The sequence below is a fragment of the Triticum dicoccoides genome, chromosome 4B, assembly GCF_002162155.2.
Source record: "Triticum dicoccoides isolate Atlit2015 ecotype Zavitan chromosome 4B, WEW_v2.0, whole genome shotgun sequence".
Taxonomy (NCBI): Eukaryota; Viridiplantae; Streptophyta; class Magnoliopsida; order Poales; family Poaceae; genus Triticum; species Triticum dicoccoides.
Window position 1 is genome coordinate 354,013,033 of NC_041387.1, and position 20,429 is coordinate 354,033,461.

Consider the following 20,429-nt stretch of genomic DNA (forward strand, 5'->3'; position numbering starts at 1 on the left):
GAGTCGCAGGACGAGGAGAAGCTTGCTTACTATGCCTATGCCCGCTCCCTCACCCACACGCGTGGAGGCTCGCAGGGCGAGGAGAAGCTTGCTTTACTATGCCTACGCCCGCTCCCTCACCCACGCGTGAGGTGGCTCATAGGACGAGGGGAAAATTTTACTACTCACTCCTTTAGACATATACTCCTCATCCCTACCTTGATTAGAGAGATTATCATATTTATATGTCTTTTAGTAGATTTCAATGTGAACTACTAGTACATACTCCAAATACTAATGTATATAAACATATTTTAGAGTGTCGATTCACTCATTTTGCTCTGTATGTAGTCCATATTGAAACAGACGTAGTAGTACGAACTCTCCCTGGCCCCTCGCCCACATGGTGGACGTGCAACAATTCATTCGGTCTTAGATAGCCAGAACCATATACTGTAGTACCATCATTGCTCGACTTCCCGAAGAGGCGAAGGTCCAAGCGCAAGGTTAATATGGAGTATTTTTGAGATGTCAAGCACAAGGTTTATAGGAGAATGAGCAGTAGTACTACTAGTAGTACATACTGTATGAGGAAGAAGGCAACGATAATGTATGTTTTGCGTGACAGTCTCTTCTTACATGACGTGCTAGACCTAGTGGACCTCATTATTGCAATTGGAGTATCATAGATGGCACAATTCAGAGTGGTGGGGTGCGGGAATAATATTCGGAGATGCTTACTCTTAAACCCCAAGAAGATGTCCCATCAAAAGGAATAGATATCCTCTACACATGCTCCTATGTAACATGAGTAAATGAAACAAAAAGAGAAAGAGACAAAGTAAAAAAATCACCAGGCTTAGAGCCAGCCCTATTGTATCAGTGAATGACATTTCTACGTCGTGATTGACATGGCTATATTATTAACCATGCTGCAGAGGTAGCAGCAGATTTTTATTTATTTGCGGAGGTAGCAACAACTTTTTATTTATTTGCGGAGGTAGCAGTGGATGGATATTCAACAAGGAGCGAAATGATGGCTGCTTCCTTGGTGAAACATAGAGAAAGGTGGGCCTCATGATTTGATGGCTCATTAGTCATTATTATTTTCTATACTCTTTGCCCATATAATAACCATGTGGTAGAGTACTTTTTTCTTCAGTGGAGAGAAAATGAAACCGCTCCACTATATACATAGTCAGGAGGCTACATGGTTGCTTGCTGGGGTTGCTCTCTTCACACTCTCTCACACAAAACGACTATGGCCACATGTCTAGTCACACATCTGGGCGGATCACGTCCGCTGGGGGAAGGGGTGGATTGTTTGTGTAGATGCGGTCGCCATCGCAGACGGCGAAACCCCACTGTTGGCGTGTCCCGATCAGGGGTCCCCGCCGCTCTCTTTCACAAGGCCGGTGCGGTTGCCTTTATCTCTTGCTCACCAACACGATGTGGAAAGTTGCCACCTCTAGCCGCCCTCCTCTAGCTACATCCCGACATCCCTCAGGTACAACTTACTTCACAACCGACTTGCACCATTTCCCCAGCAGCCCACATCGCTCCATGTGGATATTTCTCTACTTCTTTGCCCCGCACATACCTCTACTGGATTCTACTGTATTTGTGATGAGTTTATGTATCATCAACTAGTCCCACTAGTTTTATTCTAATCACACTTCTTCAATTTCTTTGCCACAGGGATGCTCAGCTCGATTTTAGTGAAACTGCATAAAGTGATCCGATGGTGAAAGGGTTGCAAATTTCATTTCTTCGGAAGGTTCGATGTTGCCAGAAAATTAAATCCTGGTGAGGGTTTAGGGTTCAAGGCCTAGGGACTGCATGGATCATTTTTTCTTTAGCTGCCTCTGTTCCAAAATAAGTGTCAACTTTAGTACAACTTTGACACTTATTTTGGAACGGAGGGAGTACATATTGGCTACGATCTGTGAATCATTGAGATGCAATAGCATGCATGTTAGTCTCCTTTGTATTTGATGAATGTTGCAACAGGGCACCCTTGGATGCAATTACATGAAACAGAAGCTGAAAGCTTCATAGCATTGTACAATTTTATCTCGCTGAGAAATTACAGTACTGTGTACTAAAGAGTTAGATGTCACACGGTCTCCAAAGTATATGGTGATAGTGTGAGGTGGGCCATGGAATCAATGAGCTGCCATGTTTTCACTGATTTCGCACTCCTCCGCAGTAAGAGGGGAGAAAATTTTAAAGACTGGGGATGCTCTACCTTCATTCGCCGAAACGTGGGACATCCAGCATCCGGTGCACGTGTCGTTCACCAAAGTAAAGTGTACAGTACAACTGAGACTCAACACATTCGTACCTCCTCAGTAATAATGTCCAATGATCCATCAAATCACATAGACCGGGCAGTAAGTTGGACAGGACGAAGCAACCATCACTCTTCGATGAATCCGCTTCTCCCAAGGCATGCACAAGTGAGAGGTCGCGTCCGCTCTACGGGGCATGAATGCAACACCAATTCTCTAGAGTGGCGCTGATCGTTTCGGGCGGGAAGTGCGTGTGGCCAATGGAGGGGCTTTGTGAGGGCCAGGCTGGTCAGGAGCGGGCGTGGCAGCTGTACGGACCAGACGCCATGGATTGCCAGCAAAGACACGACCAGCCACCCTCCGGGCACGGCCCTAGCCCAGTGGCTAGTCGGTTCACCTTTGCCGCTCATAAAGTGTGATGGCTGCCTGCGCCAGGTCCTGCACCGCATTTCAACCATGCCACAATATCCCGGATGGGTGTTCATGAAGTGCGAAAAAGATAAGGTGCATAATACTTCTTTTGATTCTACTTTGCTCCCTTATTTGGCACATGTTCGAAAACTTATACTCAAACTTGTGTGTAGGATGGATGCAAGTTTTAGTTTTGGGAAGAAGAATACATCGATCTATTTATAGCACGAAATTTGGTAGACGCTTGTGCACTGCTTGCTAAAATAGAGGCTAGAGATGAGACTAGAGATGATATTATATGTGAAACAACTCTAGGTCTTTAGAATTGAAGAAGAAAGAAGTGTGCAAGCTCGATAAGCCACAAATCAACAATGAAGACATAGAGAAGATACTAATTCAATTAGTGGGAGCAGTTATGGAAATTGGATATCTTTTAAAATGTCTAATTGTGGTTCTTGTTTTCTTTGGTCTTGCTCTCCTAGCAAAGAATTGGTGAATGTACTTCGCTGTATCAAAATGTCGTTGATGAAATAAAGAAATGTGCCAGAAAATAAATGTATGCATATGGCTGGTGGCCATATTAATTACGTTGGTTCTGAATTTTTCTTTGTTTATTGGGCTCATCTCATTTTCTTTGTAACAATCTCATTTTAACTTCTTTCCACACATGTTCACATTCCAAGGTGCATTCAAACGATGCATGCAAGGATTGAAAGAAACCAACCAGTGCATGTAACCATTCCTACTCATTTAGTGGTCATCCATCAATATATTGTAACTAATGCAGATTAAAGTTTGAGTAATTTTGTAAACTACGAGATGGAGTATTTACTACATTTCTCTACTCATCATGCATCTGCCTTGGTTGATGAGATTTCAAATTTATGCCCTATAAACCGGAAAGTAGTGAGTAGTTAAAAATTTTGGTCAAACTTTGACAAAAAATATGATGTGGCATAAAAACCTGGACTGAGAGGGCGTATTGAGTAGTACGAGATACGATGTCACACTGACTTAGGCCGAATACAAGTGCCCAAAATTATTGGAAGAGAGCAAAGTGTACAGGCAAAATAATTAAAATTGAATTTCTTGATTTTTTTGAGACGAAGGCAAAAGATTTGCCTCATCCATTAAATAAGAGGAGAATAGAGTTTGACAGTTTGCAAGTGACCCTACAAATAAACGACATGGAAATTACTTTACCTCATCCATTAAATAAGAGGAGAATAGAGTTTGACAGTTTACAGGTGACCCTACAAATGAACAACATGGCAATTACTCTCAATATGCCCTAGTTTCTTAGCAATAGCTTTAACCCTTAGGCCACTTCCAATGCATAGGTGCTTAGGTAAGGTGCTAAGCATATTAAAAAGTTTAGCAACTAATGTCCACAATGCATAGGTGCTTCACTTGTTGGTGCTAAGCTCCCCTCATTTAATGCTTTAGCAACTAAACTATTTCATGCATTGGTGGGTTTCTTTCATTTAATTGCTTTTGCCTAGGTTCACGTGCTTGGCATTAGTTCTTCCTGGGGTCACCAAACTCACCTCTCTCCCCTTTATTACCTTGCCACATCAGATTTTTTGCCTACATGGCAGCCTTAGGACCTATACAAGGTGGAGCATTGGGGAGGGCCTTAGTACATATGGTGGCACACTGACTTAGGCCGAATACAAGTGCCCAAAATATTTAAAATTGGAGGATGGTGCAGCCCACCTTTTTGATATTTTGACCATGTGTGGTTTACTTGTTGTTCACTTCGGAGGGTTGTGTAGCACACGTGAACGATAGTAAGTGCGACCGGGAGGCGTGGAGCGTTAATTGTGAGTTGACTCCTTCGAGCGTTAAATTTTCTTCATGTATTAGCTTTGCCCTACTAGTATTTTTCTTCACTAGTATGTTAAAATAAAGAGTTCCGTTCCGTGCACAATTTAAAACAATTTTTATGGAGAGAAAATGAAAACCACTCCAACTATATACGTTGTAGCCTCAATGCTTGTTTTCTAGGGTTTGCTCTTTTCAACACTCTCTCCACTATATATATACAGGCTGGAGCCTCAGCGCTTGTAGTTGCTCTCTACACACTCTCTCACCCTATCCAGATCTAAACAAGACCGTGTTGATCTCTCCTCTTTCTCTCCTCACTGCTGGTCAAAGAGCCGTCAAGATCTCGTTTGCCAGGGAAGTCAAGGAGGCTTAACGCTGCCGCCGTCAATGAGGGAGGGAATCCACTGCCGATGCGGCCGTTCTCTTTCACCCAGCAGTGGCGCGGGAGGGCCTCCGACCCCTTCTTCCTTGCTGCCGTACATAGTGTGGGCAGATCGGCCTCCGACCGCCCACCGAACCACACCCCGAGAACCTTAAGGTATAATTTACTTAATCCATAGGCATTACTCTAGCTGCATGTGGAATTTTTTTCCGTTCTGCGCTCGAATCTAGGTTTTGGATCAAACAGGAAAGTAGTGGAGAAAGTTGTATAGCATGACTCTAGGACGTGGTTCAAAGAGGAAAGGAAGGGGGGGAAGTAGTACAGACTGGCTATCCAACACCTATGTTGGTCGAAAAGGGAAAACAATGACAAACACAGTACACACATATGTAAGGAACTGATATTTCTGTGGGTGGGGGACAAGGCTGTAGAGTTTGAGCATGACTAGATTTGCTTCCCTCACATAGGGAAAGGTGTCTAAAGATAAGAAAAATGGGACGAACACAAATATGCTCCTTGGTTGTTTGTTGCAATAGACTGTGCATCACCCCTTTATACATCGGTAGATGCAGATGGTGCTTGTGCATCCACTGTCCCAGACAACTCTTTAGCTGTTGTTAATCTAATAATGCCGCTGGAAAATTGAAGCAACACATAGTTAAAAGAAAATTACATGTTTAACAATTTTTATTGTTAATATAATCTCTCTGTTAATATTAATCAATGCCACTATTTGAGAAATGCTACAGTCTTGCTTTCTTTCCTGTTTAGATAAGTTAGATGCTTCTTTTTTGTGGGCTTCTGTGGTAATTGTTTCCTTTGCACCTCTATGTAAACAAGGTTATCTACTTCACCTCGTTGCTACTGCTACCTTTTGTTGCACTACACAAAACACTTTTGTTTCAAGAGTATTTTGTGAACTTCAACCAAAATGTCACACCCACAATGTTGCTTGATTGCTTTATCTTAGTGGAACTGCACAAGAGAAGATCTGACTTCCTATCCGTGTTGGCAAATTTGTTTTATATCTTCTTCTTGTGAGTTGTTTGAATTCCGCGTCATGAGAGGTCAGTACTGGCCTTCTTCCACATGATTGTGTAGTGTGCTTTCATATGTTGTGCTATTTATACGGTATTGTTGCTTGATTTTAGTGAACTGAACAAAAGGAGACCAAACTTCCAATATGTATGTGCACTGTAATATGCCATTGAGGTAAGATAATGATATTTCGCAACTGTTGGCCTGTATTTTGCTACTGTCATTAGAGAAGTAATGTTGTTGTTTAGTGCTATACTTGTGCTCCCTAATTGACATGCCAAATCTTACATTGAAGGCGAAGCTTGTCTGTTAATGAACCACGTGAAAGGGAATAACAAGCGGAACAAGAACAAAAATCAACTCCCGGTGCTGTAATGAAGCACTGGAATTGTGATGACACAAGTAATGATATAGTTTTGCATCTTAATTTATTTCTATGGCTGGAATGAGCAATTGTTTTGCCACTGTAATTTGATGCCACTCTTAATGTAATTTGTAATTATCTCAAATTGTGCAAACATGGATCTTTGAAGATAACATATATTTTAGTGGAACTGCACAAGAAGATGTTGGAAACATTAAACTAATCAAGGAGTTTATAGTAAGCATGGACACCACAGTAGATAATAACGGATGGTTCCGGAGAAGTGATTCATCTGCATGCTCTAGACAATAAGCCTCCTGACAAAGGTTGGTACTCGCCCACGGATTTCATCCATATGATTGATCTTTGTCATCTCTATTGGTGTTTTGCTACTGTTTAGCTACTGTCATGAGAAAGTGGTATCATTTCGCATGTTAATCTAAGGCTGCTAATAAATTGAGGCACCGGTTTGCCACCGTTATAGCCACTGATACAATTAAGTAATAATACAGTTCAAGTTGAGCTGCTTTGTTTGGTATCATATCATTTCCTATGAGGATAATGTGGATGCATCTCTTTGTGATTATACATTTCATCAGTTACTCCCATTGTTAATGTAATGGCTATTTTAAATATTTCCTTTCCTTTTTTGAGAAAACAGGGATGCTAGCATTTAGTTGTTCTCTTGTCTTTGCACAATAGGATCATCCTCCTCTGAAGAAGAATATGGAGTACGTGAGGTGCCTAGCTCCGATTATGCCAGGATGAAGAAGCCAAGCCTCTCTTCTTATCAAAAGGAGCAGTTGAAGGATGGCTACATTACTACCCACACGAACAAACTAAGTTCAGCTCAGAAGGACTCACAGATCTCCATCTTTGTTGCTGTGATGGACAATACAATGTTGTTTTAGGATTCTTTCTTGCGAGTTTCATTTTTTAAATGTGTGCTCTGCATGGATCATGTAGGTGCATGTCTAAACTGTAGATTCATAACTATAAATTCATAATACAGTTTGCTTTATACTAATCACTTTTTTTGTATTTATGCAAATAGGGACACTCAGCTTGATTTCAATGGGAACCACACAAAATGTCCTGATGGTTCTTGCCCTCCATTATACTTCATCATGCACAATACATTGAATGATCTCAAATCATTCAATTCCACCTCCGGCCACAAAATTAGCTACAAGAAAGGCAGTGCCTATATGTTAAAGGCATTGCAACATATAAAGGCAAAATCCTACAAGCTACGCGTGAAGTTGGTTGATTTTAGTGGAACTGCACAAAAATAACAACTGGTTTATTTAGCACAAGGTGACATGTCAATGCGCAAACTGATGGCAAACCCCGCCCATTCCACAATCGTTGGCATTTGATATTTTGGAATGGGAAAACATTGTCAAAGTTTGCTCATTGATGTACGCAAAGACACACATTTGATATTTTGGAATGGGACAACCTTGTCAAAAATTTCTCATTGATGTTAGCAAGAAGACATGCATTTGATATTTTTGAATGCGACGCCCTTTGCCATCAGCAGCATTGATCGATTTTTTTATCCTTTAGTTGTGAAGTAAATATTGGCTATGACATGTGAATCATTGAGACGCATAATCATCGATTGTTTTGAATGTTCTCTATGAATTGCCAGGCCTGTGAGTTTGATTGCAATGTACATGCACGCTAAAAAGCTGCTCAAACTTTTTGTACATGTGAAACTGCTGCAAACGAGGTGATCACTGTGCGTCCTAAGAATAATGCTAGTACATATTGTTTTGCATGTTCATCCAATGCCAATGATACGAGAATTCAAACTAATCGAACTAAACTCATCCATACATGGCCGGATTTCACAACATGCCGGATTTCATTGCATTTCGTACATTCTTCAACAAAAAAGGGGTGCGCTGGAGGTATAATTAATTAACCTAATCTATGATCTCCGGCGCCCATTTCCCATGTCTGGCTGAGCCAAAGAAATGCTTCTTCTCCAGCTAAGCTCTCCGACTCCACGTCGATGCCAAGCAGCTAATCGACTGTCAATGTTCAACCCGCCAAGCTTGGCTTTAACCGGAGGGTAGCAGCGGTGGCCTTACTTGGACCCGAGCGGCGGTGACCTACCATGTTCTACTCTTCCTCGTTTTCTATGTGGTGTGGCCATGTTGGTAGCGGAGCGGGGCCTCGATGGAGCCGAATGTGTCCTCTATCTCATTGCAGGCGGGGCGGCGCCTGAACAAAGGGGGGAAATGCTCCCCCTCATTGATGGTAGGGCGGGACCTCGGCGGAGCCGGCGATGTCCTCTGCCTTGTTGTTGGCAAGGCCAGGCCTTGGCGGAGCAGGGCCCTGCCGAAGCCGGCGAAGTCCTCCTCCTTGGTGCCGGCGAGGCGGGGCCTCAGCGGAGCCAGCACTGTCATCCGCCTCGTTGTTGGTCTTTACAAATGGCGCCTCGCTCACTTCATCACCCTCTTTGTAGGTGACCGCAACCTCCACCACCCGCATGAGGTACCACTAGCGTGTGAGGCGGCTCTCGCGGGTGGAGCGGTACAACTCGAGCAGCGCCTCCTGCTCCGCCCACTCCGTGGAGATCTGCTCCTGCGCCTGCAGGTGCTCTTGGAGGACATGGTGGTTGTAGGCAGCGTCGGCCTGCGCCTCCCGGAACTGCTCCTCATGCTTTTGCCTCACCATGTCCATGTATTGGGAACTAGCCTCGCCGATCTTTATGGTGCAATGCACCAGCGAGGATGGCGCGGTGGAGGGGGTTAGCGCCTGATCATCAACTACCACGTTCTCCATTGGTACATCATCGTCCTCTGATGCCTACCGGCTAGCTAGTCAGCAGCAAAGGCTGCCATCTCCTTTTGGTCCATCATCCGCCCATCCCGAAGAGCGCTGGAGCTCGAGGAAGCCATGATGGGAGTGATGTGCACTAGAGGAAGGGAACAGAGAAGGATGACTGCGGCTATGGCCGGCGCAGTAGTTTATATAGCAATGGTGGGCGGCAGAGGGACGGACGGGTGCTGCCAGAGTAGCTGCCTCAGCAACCGCGTATTATTAATGTGGGCGGCAGATGGACTGACGGATGACACTTGTGTCGTTTGAACATGGAGCAATCGCCTACACCAGAAAGCGGCGCGGGCGACGCTGACGTTTTCGGGCAAAAAGCACGCGTGGGCAAGAGAGGGGGTCTGGGTGGGCCAGGGCGGTCAGACATGCTGGCTTGCCAGTGAGCTCACCTAGCTCAGCGACGAGAATCAAACGATGGACGTGGCTTCCTACTAGGAGCCAGCGCCACCGCCCAAGCCGGTTCTTGCCGTGTTCACCATAGAGCAGGTGCAGCCGCACTTCGATGCCCTAATGGCGCAAGAGCTACAAGCATAGGAGGACCTGTGCTGCCCATCCCCTCAACGAGCACCGGCTCACGGAAGGATGAATCGCCGGCGAACAAGCAAACGGCAATTCCATCGCAGACATGTGGCCCTATGATCCTGGCTTCCTGAATGAGCAGCGGGCGCTGTATCAGACCATTCGTAGGGCCCACGTGGCCCTATCCGTCATCCTTCGATTGTTGCGCTCGCCGAGGCGCCGCCATGTCGAGTTGTCCACATGGTCAACAAACATGAGGAATCAGGAGATGACTTTACTTGGTGAGGATGACAGTAGGGACCCACCAAGGCCATAGTCACACGTATGCAATTGCCTCCTTATTATATACAACTATATTTTTTGCTTCCTCCTGGGTTCCTGACATCACGGTCCCACACCATTGTCAACCTATATAGTAAATAAACGAGATAATTGCACAAGGAGCGGCCGACAGCTGGGACCTAGCAGCTCGAGCAGTATTTGTGTTTTTGAGGTGTGAGCAGAGTTTTTCTTGAGCGGTGTTTTTGTTGTTGTTTAGAGGAGCAGGGTACCAACTGGGCAGGTTGTGTCCCATCTAGCCCAGGCTATTATTTTATGCCGACCAAATATCCATCCCAGATATTATTATTTTCAAGGTGAAAATGGCTAGCCCATCTATACTTTTTTTGAGGAATGCCCAGCCCAGGTCAACTTGTTATTCTCCACCCCGCTGGGCTGCAAATCTTTCCTAGGAGGGATGCGTTAGGCTTAACAAGAAAATGGGCTTTAAGAAATAATAAATGGGATGTAATTATAAAAACTAGGGTGTAACTGTAAAAAATGCACCGAACAGGTAATTAGTTTAAAAATGTTATTTTGAGATTTTGAAATTTTTAATTTCATTACTTGTTGCGTGCGCAATATTTCCTTGGATTTTTACCTAATAATTTTTTTTAAATTATGTTTAATCTGACTCGAAATTTCGGGATAAAAATATTTTGGATCCCATCAAAATGTGGGAAATTTTATTGAATTCTGTTTTGAGCGGTTCATTGATTGAAATTATTAATCGTTTTCCTGGCTAGAAAATGGGCTATAATTTTAACGAACTGTAAATGAGTTGTAGTAAATTCCATTAGAATTCAAAAATGGGTTGTTCATTATTACAAATTGCAAATGGGCTATATGTTCTCTGCCACATACTTGTGGGCCTACTAATTTGACGCGTACACAAGGCTTTGTCAACTTATAGTCAACACACGATTCTAGTAGAAGTAGCCATTGGATGTCCATCCAACGGATGTCGTGCTTCTTCAATCTCAGATATTCTTGCTTCAGCCGCCCAAACCACCGCCGGCGATACTGCCTGCTACCGCCTCCCATGGCCGGCTGTGCTGCTACGCAGGACTCACCGGCTCACCCTACTCCCATCGCGTCCAGGCCATTCCTCTACTCACCAACACCTCCTATTATTCTCCGGCGCCGACAACCTCACACCCCAGCTGAACCAGTGAATGGTCGTACTCCCCTCCGCGTGGGCATCCACCTGCCTTATCTTTCCTGGCTCCGCAGCATTCCCTTCCTAGGCCTCGCTGTCATCCACCGCTTGGGTGTTGTCCGTGTGGTGTGGTCAACGTGGTCAACGACAGCCATCGGAAGAGGAATCTATGAGGTGAGGCTGACAGATGGACCCACCAGCTACATCTTCGCTCGCAAGGAAGTGCGTCCATATTACGGGCAAAAAAATGATTCTTCCCCCTGACAGCTAGGAACCACCAGCTATATATTTGCATGCAAGGAAGTGCGTTCTTATCCTCCCTGACAACTGGGACCCACCCGGTCGAAGTGTACGTAGCATTTTCTATCTGGTCGAGAACATGTACGTACATACTGGTCGACTGATCTCTCTACAATGATGAAGCTTGGCTGAGCAAGCAGCGGCACGTGTAGTAGTAGAGCCCCTGACGTAGCAATTCAGGCAGTCCCTTCTAAACTATGTGCACGTATGTACAACCACATGCCAAAAAATACGGCCACATATGTACATACGGGTGGGGTCTCGAACGCCTAGCTACTCGTGCATACGTATGACCAAGGCCCATGTACATGGAGAGGCAACGACCGGCAGCAACCGCGTCCTGTTCATTGGAAGCCAACCGTCTGGTTCAGAAAGGAGAAACTGCGTTGTGTTCATCGGGAGGCAACGAAATGTGTCATGTTCATCAAGACTCAACTGACTTGGACGGAACAACCGAAACAAGGTCTGGCGTACCGCAGAACGGAGGAAATGGCCATATGTTTGACCCCGTACGGTCAAAACGGGGTCCTGTTCATCGGGAAGGGTCTGGCGTACCGCAAAACAAAGGAAATAGACTTCTGTTTAAGTGCCTACGGTCGAAATGGGGTCCTGTTGATCAGGAGGGGTGTGGTGTAGCACAAAATAGAGGAAACAAACTTCTGTTGGAGCGCATACGGTCGAAATAGGGTCATGTTCATCCAGCGTCTACTGCCTCGCTCCAGCCTCCACGGGCTACTATTCATCCACAGTCGACTTCCTCCAGCCTCCACCTGCTACTGTTCATCCACCGCGTCTTCCTCCTGCCTCCATGGTCTATTGTTCATCCACCATCTACTATTCATGTAGCCCCCACCGGCTACCATTCAACCAGCCCACCATGGGGTCCTGTTCATCCACCCTCAATCGGCTCGGGTGTGGCGGCCTCCACGATCGGGGTCCTGTTCATCCAGCGGCAACATCCTACTACTTCCACGGGGTCCTGTTCATCCAACCCCCACCGGGAACTGTTCATCCAACCCCTAACAACGATTACTATTCATCAAAGAAGCAGCAGGTTCAATCACGTCGGTGTACAAAAGTATGCACTCTTCTGTACCCCTTACTTGTGGACGAGCAGTCGTAGCCACACCTACGGCAGGGCCTGGAGGGCAGCAGAAGACAAAACACAATACTACCAAGACAGGCAATCAAGACAGTGAATGGAGAGGAGAGGACAAGATGAACCTCCCTCGGCAGCATCTTGCTGGGGCGGCGTGCGTAGCCAAGGCAAGCTCCTTGCCGGGGCGACCTGCGAAGCACCAGCAAGGCCATCACCCTTGATACTAAGAGCTTTGACACCATCGACAACGTCAAGGCCAAGACTTGGGAATGCATGCATAGTAGCATGCAGATCTTTGTGAAGATTGATGGCTTGTGGGTCCACGTGGGACCAGAAGACGAAGACTGCAGGGGACAACCACGAGGCTTGCCGAGGACGATTGCGAGGCCACAGCCAGGCCCGCACCTGACAAGGATTTGCCACCTCACCATCACTCCAGCGCGACGACTAGCTTTCCAACTAGATAGATGCCTGCATGGTGGAATGCGGATCTTCGTGGAGGCTCTACCACCGCGCCAACACAACAGCTAGCTAGCCATCGTGGCACTGCATGCCTCGTCAGCCTAGACGCATGTCAAAGCGAGGAGGGGCGGCGACGAACGGTACGGCTTCTATTGCCGTCCTCGATAAAGTAAGAGGGCATGTAGGCAGCGCATTAAATGCGTTTGTCCTACGGTGCAGAGCGATAAGCTCATACACTATAGATTGCTTTCCACCTCCTGTGTGCCACTGTGGCAACCCCTTTAACATATAAAAGGAGGCCTAAGGCATACTAAGAGAGGATTCAGACTTTTTTGGACTGGGCATGCACTGCAGCTAGTTCAAGAGCTAAAAGAACATAGATATACATACAAGAAGGACTAGGTTTTACGCACCAGTGCGGCCAGAACCTGGGTAAAAATCCCCTCGCGCTGATCGCTAGACCTTCTCTTCGTGCAACTCCTCTCCCCGCCAACCATAGAAGGGATTCCTGTGATCCCATAGGTGTTCGTTTCCCCGACATCTTTGGCGTGCCAGGTAGGGGCCAGAAGTTGTGAGAATCTGGTATAGCAGTTAGTCCAGCAGTTTCTTCTTTGCCATGGCTCCGAAGAAGAAGACGATCGCAGCGGTCGGTTCGACTGGAGCCGCTCCACTCGTGCCAGCACGGACAGGTGGCGTGGCAGAGGCTGGTGGCAAAGGAGATCAAGAGCATCCATGCCACCCTGATATGAGAAGCCAGGCGAGCGGCATCGTCCGCAGCGGCGACAACAGCCCGCACGCCACCGCACCCAAGGACAGAGCCGCGCTACCTACAGGTGGTGCGGGGATCTTCAAAGGCAGAAGGACGACCCCACCAGTGCATGCACCGCAGTCCTCCCAGCTTGTGCACGATGAATAGCTCCGCTACATTGAGGACCCTGGGCATCGCCGTGGCAAGAGCCCTCAGCATCACTCTCAAGATGCGCAGGGCCGACACGCACACCATGATGCTGGCGAAAAAGGCGCGCAGCTGCGGAACCGTGATGGAACTCCTTCTAACATAGTTAGAAGTACAAGTTCCTCCCATTCCTCGCGCCTATTGCAGCCACCGACATGACCAGAAGCATTGGCACGAGCGTAGCTACTCCTCGACTTTCCTCCTACCGCGGAGAAGCAAGAAGAGTGGAGGGCTTCCATCCAAAGCCTTATTGGCCACCAACAGGGATGGACACCGGGATGCAAGTCCCTCGCGGTGCTGGACCACTAAGCCGATGCGCATTCACAGTGGAAAGGTTGGAGGCGCCGCAACCATGGTGCACTCCCCTCCACCACGACCGGCCCGTCGGGTTGACAACATTGATAACGTGTCCACGGCGTCGTCTGACCCACTAGCGCGTTGCGACCAACGTCAAGTCCTTTGGGAGCAGCTCAAGGAAGATGCCCGGACCATTATCGAGCGACGACGGGAGGCGCGTCACCAATATGATAGGCGTGTTGGGCCTACTGCGTACAGGCCTGCGTCGGGGGATGCTGGCGACTTGCCCTATACAATAACGTGTCCAACGTTCACCCGTGAGCTATGGCAGTTCTAGTGGCCCACCCCCCCGCACGTTAAAACCGGAGGTCCTGGAGAAGTATGACGGCAAGACCTATCCGTTTGAGTTCCTGAGTGTTTACACCATCGCAATGCAAGCTGCCAGAGCATGGGACAACAAGGTACTCGCCAACTATTTCCCGTTGGTGCCTAAGCCCAACGTTAGGTCATGGTTGATGCACTTGCCGATAGATTCCATATCCTCTTGGTCAGACCTGTGCCATGAGTTTGTGCTACGTCTTGAGCTTGAGTTGGTTTTCCTTGAAGAGGAAATGGTGATGCAGCAATAGTAGCGTAAGTATTTCCCTCAGTTTTTGAGAACCAAGGTATCAATCTAGTAGGAGGCTCCTCAAAAGTCCCACGCACCTACACAAACAAACAAAGAACTCGCAACCAACACAATAAAGGGGTTGTCAATCCCTTCATGGCCACTTGCGGAAGTGAGATCTGATAGAGATAGTATGATAAGGTAAATATATTTTTGGTATTTTATAATATAGATGCAAAAAGTAACGATGCAAATAAAAGTAGATTGGAAGCAAATATGATAACAGATAGACTCGGGGGCCATAGGTTTCACTAGTGGCCTCTCTCAAGATAGCATAAGTATTACGGTGGGTGAACAAATTACTGTCGAGCAATTGATAGAAAAGCGAATAATTATGAGATTATCTAGGCATGATCATGTATATAGGCATCACGTCCGCAACAAGTAGACCGACTCCTACCTGCATCTACTACTATTACTCAAAACATCGACCGACTCCTGCCTGCATCTAGAGTATTAAGTTCATAAAGAACATGGTAACGCATTAAGCAAGATGACATGATGTAGAGGGATAAACTCAAGCAATATGATATAAACCCCATCTTGTTATCCTCGATGGCAACAATACAATACGTGCCTTGCTGCTCCTGCTATCACTGGGAAAGGACACCGCAAGATTGAACCCAAAGCTAAGCACTTCTCCCATGGCAAGAAAGATCAATCTAGTAGGCCAAATCAAACTGATAATTCAAAGAGACTTGCAAAGATAACTCAATCATACATAAAAGAATTCAGAGAAGATTCAAATATCATTCATAGATAAACTTGATCGTAAACCCACAATTCATCAGATCTCGACAAACACACCGCAAAAAGAGTTTACATCGAATAGATCTCCACAAGAGGGGGAGAACATTGTATTGAGATCCAAAAAGAGAGAAGAAGCCATCTAGCTAATAACTATGGACCCGTAGGTCTGTGGTAAACTACTCAAAACTCATCGGAGGGGCAAGGATGTTGATGTAGAAGCCCTCCATGGTCGATTCCCCTTCCGGCAGAGTACCGGTGAAGGCTCCAAGATGAGATCTCGCGGATACAGAAGGTTACGACGGTGGAAATTGTGTTTCGTTGGCTCCCTGGTTGTTTTCAGGGTACGTAGGCTTATATAGGAGGAAGAAGTACGTCGGTGGACGCCCGAGAGGCCCACGAGACAGGGGGGCGCGCCCTATAGGGGGGGCGCCCTCCTATCTCGTGGAGGCCTCGGCTTCTTCTTCACTTGCACTCCAAGTCCTCTGGATCACGTTCGTTCCAAAAATCACGCTCCCGAAGGTTTCATTCCTTTTGGACTCCGTTTTATATTCCTTTTGTTCAAAATACTGAAATAGGCAAAAAAAACAGCAATACGGGCTGGGCTTCCGGTTAGTAGGTTAGTCCCAAAAATGATATAAATGTGTAAAATAAAGCCCATAAACATCCAAAAGGGGTAATATAATAGCATGGAACAATAAAAAATTATAGATACGTTGGAGACATATCAAGCATCCCCAAGCTTAATTCCTGCTCGTCCTCGAGTAGGTAAATGATAAAAAGAGAATTTTTGATGTGGAATGCTACCTATCATAATTCTTAATGTAATTTTCTTATTGTGGCATGAATGTTCAGATCCAAATGATTCAAAATAAAAGTTCATATTGATAAAAGAAATAGTAACACTTCAAGCATACTAATCAAAGTAATCATGTCTTCTCAAAATAACATGGCAAAAGAAAGTTCATCCCTACAAAATCATATAGTTAGGCTATGCTTCATTTTCGTCACACAAAGATGTTCCCAACTTCTATATCCCCGATGACAAGCCAAGCAATTGTTTCATACTTAAATAATCTCAAACTTTTTCAACCATCACGCAATACATGAGCGTGAGCCATGGATATAGCACTATGGGTGGAATAGAATATGATGATGGGGATTGTGTGGAGAAGACAAAAAAAGAGAAAGTCTCACATTGACGAGGATAATAAACGGGCTATGCAGATGCCCATCAATTGATGTCAACATGAGGAGTAGGGATTTCCATGCAACGGATGCACTAGAGCTATAAATGAATGCTCAACAAAAGAAAACTAGTGGGTGTGCATCCAACTTGCTTGCTCACGAAGACCTAGGGCATTTGAGGAAGCCCATCGTAGGAATATACAAGCCAAGTTCTATAATGAAATTTTCCCACTAGTATGAAAAAGACAACTTATGATACTCACTATATGAAAAACACTGTGCTACTTTGGAGCACAAAATATGAGACTCACTACATGAAGAACAAGGTGCTACTTTGAAGCACAAGTGTGGAAAAAGAGATAGTAACATTGCCCTTTTTCCCCCTTTTTTTTCTTTTTTTGGGCCTTTCTTTTCTTTTTCTTTTTAGGCAATGCTCTAATAATGATGATCATCACACTTCTATTGATTACAACATATGAATTACAACTCGAAACTAGAACAAGATATGACTCTATATGAATGCCTTCGGCGGTGTACCGGGATGGTGCAATGAATCAAGAGTGACATGTATGAAAAATAATGCATGGTGGCTTTGCCACAAATACGATGTCAACTACATGATCATGCGATGGCAATATGACAAAAGTAAAGTATGTCATGATGATGAACAGAACGATGGAAAGTTGCATGGCAATATATCTCAGAATGGCTATGGAAATGCCATAATAGGTAGGTATGGTGGCTGTTTTGAGGAAGATATAAGGAGGTTTATGTGTGATAGAGCGTATCGTATCACGGGGTTTGGATGCACCGGCGAAGTTTGCACCAACTCTCAAGGTGAGAAAGGACAATGCACGGTACCGAAGAGGCTAGCAATGGTGGAAAGGTAAAAGTGTGTATAATCCATGGAATCAACATTAGTCAAAAGAACTCATAAACTTATTACAAAAATTTAGAAGTCATCAAAAATCAAGCACTACGCACATGCTCCTAGGGGGATAGATTGGTAGGAAAAGACCATCGCTCGTCCCCAACCGCCACTCATAAGGATGCACAAGCCAGGTACACTTCCTGTTTCAAATTTGTTACACAACTTTAACCATACGTGCATGCTACAAGACTTGCTAACTTCAACACAAGCATTCTTTAAATTCATAATCACCCAACTAGCATGACTTTAATATCACTACCTCCATATCTCAAAACAATTATCAAGTATCAAATTGATCATAGCATCCAATTCACTTCCTATGATAGTTTTTATTATACCCAACTTGGATGCCTACCATTCTAGGACCAATTTTATAACCATAGCAAATACCATGCTGTTCTAAAAGACTCTCAAAAAGATATAATTGAAGCATTATAGACTAGCAATTTCTAGAAAAATTAAGTCACCACCATGCTCTAAAAGATATAAGTGAAGCATTAGAGCAAAAACTATCAACCTCAAAAGATATAAGTGAAGCACATAGAGTATTCTAGCAAATTCTAATCAAATAGGCTTATCCCAAAAGGAGTGTACAGCAAGGATGATTGTGGTAAACTTAAAAGCAGAGACTAATATAATACACGACGCTCCAAGCAAAACACATATCATCTGGCGAATAAAAATATAGCTCCAAGTAAAGTTACCAATGAACGAAGACGAAAGAGGGGATGCCTTCCCGGGGCATCCCCAATCTTAGGCTTTTGGCTATTCTTGAATATATTGGGGTGCCTTGGGCATCCCCAAGCTTAGGCTCTTGCCACTCCTTACTCCATAGTCCATAAAAGCTTTACCCAAAACTTGAAAACTTCACAACACAAAACTCAACAAGAAATCTTATAAGCTCGGTTAGTGAAAGAAAACAAAACCACCACATAAGGTACTGTAATGAACTAATTCTTTATTTATTTTGATGTTAAACCTACTGTATTCCAACTTCTCTATGGTTTATCAATTATTTTACTAGCCATAGATGCATCAAAATAAGCAAACAACACACGAAAAACAGAATCTGTCAAAAACAGAACAGTCTGTAGCAATCTGTAACTAACGCAAACTTATGGAACTCTAAAAATCATACCAAAATAGGAAGTCCTGGACAATTTGTCTATTCATCCGCAGAAAAAAGAATAAACGCAAAAGAACGTTTCTGCAATTCAACAAAACTAAATTCGTGCATCCAATGTTTCTGTTTTTCATTAGAATCAAATCAACTATCATCATAGGTTATCCTATAGGTTCTACTTGGCACAAACACTAATTAAAAGACAAAAACTCAACTAAACATAATATAGATGCAAGATTTATTACTAAACAGGAACAAAAACAAAAAAACAAAGAAAATTGGTTTGCCTCCCAACTAGCGCTATCGTTTAACGCCCCTAGCTAGGCATAAAAGCGAAGATAGATCTAACGAGTGCCATCTTTAGCACTAAATTCATAAGTTGCCCGCATGATAGATTCATAAGGTAATTTGACTTTCTTTCTTGGAAAGTGCTCCATGCCTTTATTTAATGGAAATTGGAATCTAATATTCCCTTCCTTCATATCAATAATTGCGCCAATCGTTCTAAGGAAAGGTCTACCAAGAATAATAGGGCAAGAAAGATTGCAATCTATATCAAGAACGATAAAATCTACGGGCACCAAATTTCTATTTGAAACAATGAGAACATAATTGATCCTTCCCATTGGCTTTTTATTGGTGGAATCCGCAAGGTGCAAATTTAAAGAGCAATCATCAAGATCATGGAAACCTAGAATATCACATAAAGTTTTCGGAATCATGGAAACACTAGCACCCAAATCACACAAGGCAAAACACTAATGATCTTTAGTTCTAATCTTTATAGTAGGTTCCCACTCATCATTAAGTTTTCTAGGTATAGAAACTTCCAAATTAAGTTTTTCTTCATAAGATTGTATCAAGGCATCAACGATATGTTTGGTAAAAGCTTTATTTTGACTATAAGCATCAGGAGAATTAACAACGGATTGCAACAAGGAAATACAACCTTCTAAAGAACAATTATCATAATCAAATTACTTGAAATCTGAGATAGTGGGTTCAATACTATTTAAAGTTGTTACCTCTCCAATCCCACTTTTACCAAATTTAGCATCAAGATCTAAAAACTCCGAATTCTCGGGACGCCTTCTAGGTAAAGTTGACTCATCATCAGTCCCATAATTATCAAGATTCATATTGCAAAACATAGATCTAATAGGAGACACATCAATAACTTTAAGATCCTCATCATTATTTTCATGGAAACTAGAAGAACACGCCTTTACAAAGCAATCTTTCTTAGCACGCAATCTAGCGGTTCTTTCCTTGCACTCATCAATGGAAATTCTCATGGCTTTGAGAGACTCATTGATATCATGCTTAGGAGGAGAAGATCTAAGTTTAAGAGAATCAACATCAAGCGAAAGTCTATCAATATTCCTAGCCAAATCATCAACTTTGAGCAATTTTTCTTCAAGCAAAGCATTAAAATTCTTTTGAGAAATCATAAATTCTTTCACACTATTCTCAAAATCGGAGGGCATCTTATTAAAATTACCATAAGAATTATTGTAGGAATTTA